Raw genomic sequence first — 5,987 nt, 5'->3', positions numbered from 1 at the left:
TGCCTCTTATTCTCTCTTAGTAAATGACCTCATTTACTTTACCAGTGATCATTGATTGTGATCTTCCTTATATTAGTCTTCCACACCTAAAAAGATTCTCTATTTCTTATTATCCTTTTTCCACTCTATATGATCTCAAGGAATCAATTAGACCTCCTCTTGACTAATATATCATAAATCTAGACTGAATCTCATCCTTGATCTCCAGTCTTTTATCTCCAATTGCCTGCTAAGCACTTCCACCAGAATCTACCATGAACTCCCAAAATTCAAAAAATATATATAAAAAATACTCAGCATTATGTCCATTGAAACCTTCTTTCTTCCTTCTTTCCTATTTCTGTCATTAGTAGCATCATCTTTTCATGCATTTAAGGTTGAAACTTTAGAGTTGTATTTTACTTCATACCTATAATATTCAGTCAATTTCTAAGTTTCATAGATTATACCTCCAGAAGGTACCTCACACCTATATGTCATCCTTCCCACACACACCATGGCTAGATGAATTCATATCTGCTATTGCTGATTTATAAGACCACAAAAAAGGCTTATATATGATGTGTCTCTGCTGTTGAAAGGAGTCCCCATTTAAGAGTATGAGTCCAATAAGTGATAAAGTATGTAATTGATTTTAGAATACTGTATTGATGGTTTCTACAATCAGTTGACAATAATTTTATTCTTCTGATCATATCATATTTAGTTAGTTACACAATTTGAAATTTCAAAGAAACTTTGTTGATCCATCAAGTTCAATTCATGCATGGAATAAATCTGCAATATAGCATACATGACAAATAGTTATCCAGCCTCTAATTGAAGAATTCCAAGGTTGAAGAATCTTCCAAATCTTAAGGCAGCCCATTTCCCTTTTTGAATGCTCTAATTATTAAAAGGTTTTGTTGTCCCCTTGAAATTGAATCTAAATTTCTCCCTCCATTTTCATCCATTGTTCCTTGGGTTCTTCTGAACAATTACCATTTAAAAAAATATTTTTTTTCTCAATTGAACAATTGCCACTGAACCACACTCATCCAATTTAGATTATTGTGTTCAGTCTGGGGTACACCATTTTTTTTGTTTTGGCTAGGCAATGGGGTTCAGTGACTTGCCCAGGGTCACAAGCTAGTAAATGTTATGTGTATGAGGCCAGATTTGAACTCAGATCCTCCTGAATCCAGGGCCAGTGTTCTATCCACTGCACCACCTAGCTGCCCCTGGGGTACATCATTTAGAGAAGATATTAACAACCTGGGACATGTTCAGAAATAGGTGACAATATAATGAGGGAATTGATGAAAATGCCGTGAAAAGTTTAATTGAAAGAAATGAGTATGAAGAACCTGAGTAATGGAAAAATTAGTGAGAACATGATAGTTATCCTCTTACTAGAAGAGTTGTCAAGTATAATAAGAAATTAAATTATTTTGATTGTTCTTGATTTGGTTTGGGATTTCTGGGAACCCTGAAATGTCAGGGTACAAGGCAGTGTCCCCTGGAAGGAATTCATGCACTCAAACCATCTTTCAGTCAGTGGCAAAGTTTATTGTAAAGCCAATAGGAGAGAACAGAATGCCTAGTGAACCTGCAACTTAATGGGGATGAGACTGACGCTTGTATACAAAAAGGACAATGAAAGGATCTAGATGGGATTATTGAGTGGTAAGTAGTCTGGGGTGGGTCAGGTGCAAGCAATTAAAGTTCTGTCAAGTAGGGTAATTAGGTGATCTAGGTGGGTTTAGGCAGTGGTCAGTAAATTCAAGTAATCTGGGTGGCCAAGAGCAACAGTGGAAGGAATGTCAAGTAGTAGGTGATCTAAGTGGGCTGGGGTGGACCAATTGCTTTGGGAAGAGGCACCATTGATCTGGGCTGCTGAAATGTATAGCAAAAGTCAGGGATTGGGTTGTTTTCAAAGACATGGTCTTTTCCTTTTAGGGGTCCAGGTCCTATCGCCCCATCGTTCTCACCAGAAAGAACTAGCAGGAATTTATGGATTTTACTGGTCTTAACATATACTAAACCTCTTTGGATTACTTTAAATCTGGTCTTCAACTACTGTTTGAGAATGTTGTAGTTTTCTTTTCAGTTGCATATAAACTAAACAAACTCTAACATTCCAACCAACACTGAGATTTTATGATTTGGAACACTGAAGGCCTAAACCATCACAGGATAAAGTAGGCAAAGTATATTGTAGATGCTTTTTTAAAACCTCCAAAAATGTCTTGAATAGGCTAAATACTTTAATAGACTATAATAAGATTTTGCTGCAATATAAATTGTTATAAAATAAACGGAATTTACATCTTCTCATTTTTCACTCTAACTATAATTTCATTTACCAGAAAAGTAATTTTGAAGGCCAAGTCAAGTTTCACAAAATTCTCACAGGACAAGGAACCCAAAAGCACTGTCAACCAATGTCTTGAAAAATAAATTCAGTTTGGGACAGGAGGACAACTTAGGACACTGCTTCCCTACACCCCAAGATCTTGAAAGAACATAGGATGACTGTTGCTAGGGAATCTGTTTACTAACATAACATACAAGGTGAAGAGCAATTTATACTAGGGAAAAGTACTTGCATTATAGCTGATAATTGGAAGGTAGCTTCCCTTTTTAAAATATTTTTCTTTCTCATGGATGCAATTATGGCAAAGTGAATAAAGAATTGCTCTTGGAAGCAGGAAGACTTCAAGCCCCACCTCTGATACATACTATCTCTTTGAGTTTGGGAAGTAGTGTAATCTCTAGTGCCCACAGTCAATTCTGTTAGATTGTAAATTGCATTGATGGGAGCCATGGGTGGGAATTTCTTCTTTGGGAGTTTCCTGAAGTGTATTTGTAATTCTGTTTAGGTGCTAAGTTCCATTATTACACTGCTTCACTAGGCAAAATAGGTTAAATGCTGTCCCTATATTCTAAATTTTAGTTTCCTGGGGCATATCAGGTATCATGCCAAGTTACAACCCTGAAATATAAGTTCTGAGAGAAGCTCTGACATAAAAAATTTGGAGATATGCAAAATAATCAAAATATGAGTTACCTAATTTTATATATCAAAAATGTTCTTTTAAGAAGCAAGATACAGTGGTGTGACTCTGGACAAATCACTTAATCCCAAATGCCTCACTAAAAAAAAAAAGAAGAAGAAGCAAGAAGATATGTTAGTTCAAAAATTGTAGGAGCATCCTCATTGAGCTTTGAAGGACATGATCACTAAAACACAAGTGATTACAGGATCACCGTGTTATAAGATCAGACAAGGCCTACAAGGCCTTTGCACTTCTCACAACTGATTAGAAAAACCAAGATATTCAAGATTATATAGTTCATTTAATATTGGGGTGGGTGTGATTTTGCTGGCAAATACAATTTAAGAAATATTTTGATATTTTTTCATGACTTCATCTGTATAATGGATATTATATTTCTTGCCTTCTCAATGACAAGGATGGAAGAAGGAAGTGGGGGAGGGAGATATGTTGAAACTGAAATTTTATTTTAAAAATAAGTGAAAAAATAAAAATAATAAAAAGAAATATTATGGAAAATACAACACTTCTTTGACATTTTTGTCACATTAGTATAGCATGGAAATATCACTGTTTTGGTGTCCTGCATAAAGGATTACTCTTTTTCATATTGTTATATTGTTTTGTTTTTTGGTGAGGCAATTGGGGTTAAGTGACTCACCCAGAGTCACACATCTAGTGAGTGTTATGTGTCTGAGGCTGGATTTGAACTCAGGTTCTTCTGACTCCAGGATTGGTGTTCTATCCACTGCACCACCTAGCCACCTCATAAAGGATTACTCTTAATGAACTCTCACCACTTCTGATGAGTTCTCAGGATACAATCAACTCAGACTTATTTTAGCTCCCTACAGTCAAGAACCTGATTATTTTCATCATATCAGCTAAAAAGATTCTTCACCCACAAATCATGTTAGTATCCTGACAATTCCAAAAGAAGCTATTACTAAAGTAGTACAAAAATATTTTCATAATGATTTTGCCCATAATAACATCACATTGGAACAGCTCCATTGGACACCAAAGAAGCAAGGTCTATTTCCAATCCTCAGAAATATATACAAAACATAAGGCAATTTTTTTTTATGATTGACTCTATCATATTTGTGTAACTTCAGTAAAAGTAAAAGATCATTTTAGAAAAGTGGGCATTCCTATGAGAGCACAGCTATTCTCACACTACAGAACTGTACAGCTCATCCTCAGGAAGCAACCTTACTTTCTCACAATATTTTTGCCATTTCTGTACCTGCCAGTGTTACCTCATTGATTCAACTTATGGACCAGAGCATTATTCAGAATAAGAAATGTTATTACAGCATAGATTTCATGAGAAAATTGATCCATCATGCAGGCACTAAAAAGGACTTTAAACATGAAAGATGAGGATCTTAATGTTGCTTGTGCTTGGAATTCTGTTAAAAGTGAGCCATTCAGGAGGACACAGAGACAATTGTGGTCAGGTGTTATGTTTACAGAAGTGTCTTCTTTCTGATGGGGAATTTGAAGGTCCTGAAGTCAGGCCTCCTGAAAAGGCAAAAGCACAAAATGCTTGAAATGTTAAGGGACTGATCTTCTTCACATCCAATCAACAAACTAGATGCAAATGAAACAGTAGTGTGTTGAAGTGACAGACCATATTCAAGAATGAGTACTAATTCAGCACAATATACACATTTGTATCAGAAAAACACTGCCAAGTTTATTAATTACAATTCATTTTTTTTGTATCTGTGAGTCATAAGAAAGGATTAAATGATGTTCAGTATCCTGTGATTATGAAGGCAAGAAAGTGGATTATATATTTTGGAAGAATGACCATTAAAATGAAGACAAAAATCTTGTGGTTTATAAGAAAGAACAAACCTTTAGTTACTCAGAAAACACAGCTTTTGAGTATGCCATGGTCCACAAAGAACAACAACAACAACAATTTTTCAGTTACCTGGGGTGTTAATGTTCTTTCAAAGCTGTATATCACACTTTTTAGTATTACTTTGTTAAGACTATATCAAAACACTAAAGGGAAGGACACACACACACACACATATGATATGATATGTGTGTGTGTGTGTGTGTGTGTGTGTGTGTGTGTGTAGTCCAGGAGAGAAGTTAAAACTTTATTAAGAATGGCAAAGTGATCACTTCTTTCTTGCCTACTCTTCTCCATTTCTCCTAGTATGGAGATACTGCCACTACTACTGCTGCTGCAGTTTCTGCTACTGCTTTTGTTGAAAACTCTTTCATTAGTATTTCAAGGGTCAAACTGTGTTTTATATATATTACCGTGTCATTTAAGCTTTACAGCCAGCCTATGAGATAAGTACTACAGGTGTATTTACAAATGATGAAGCAACTGCAAAGAGTTTAAATGACTTGCCCTGGGTTTCACAGCTATTAAGTGGAAAAGGTAGGATTTTAATGCAGTTCTTTATAATTCCAAGCCCAGAATTCTGTACTCTATGACAGCAATGTCAAACTCAAGTAGAAATTGAGAGCCACCAAACTGTATGTAAGGAGCCCTTTGGTATATTGATTTAGGGAAACATATATTAACATAAATTATGAGTTTTTATTAATTTTGATAGGTATTTTCCATTTAAACTTGAATCTGGTTCAAGGAACTCTGGCCATATGTTTGATACCACTGTACTACAATAGAGCGCATGATACAATTTTACTTAATAAACATGGGAGCATCTTCTCCCCTACTTTTGCCTGTTAATATTACATAACTTCCCTCAAATCAGCCATCTGGCATCCCTCTTGCAAAATTCTATATATGTGGGAGGAGGCACAGTATTTTTATTGTCCTTGGTATATTTTTTAGGCTTCTATCAATTCTGAGCTTTAGCCTCCCTACCACTGGTTTAGGGACTAGGCTACTTTATCTATCTATCTATCTATCTATCTATCTATCTATCTATCTATCTATCTATCTATCTATCT

This window comes from Vombatus ursinus, unplaced genomic scaffold (assembly GCF_900497805.2).
Source record: "Vombatus ursinus unplaced genomic scaffold, bare-nosed wombat genome assembly UNPS02012179.1, whole genome shotgun sequence".
NCBI classification, from domain to species: Eukaryota; Metazoa; Chordata; class Mammalia; order Diprotodontia; family Vombatidae; genus Vombatus; species Vombatus ursinus.
This window is presented reverse-complemented; position numbering follows the sequence as displayed.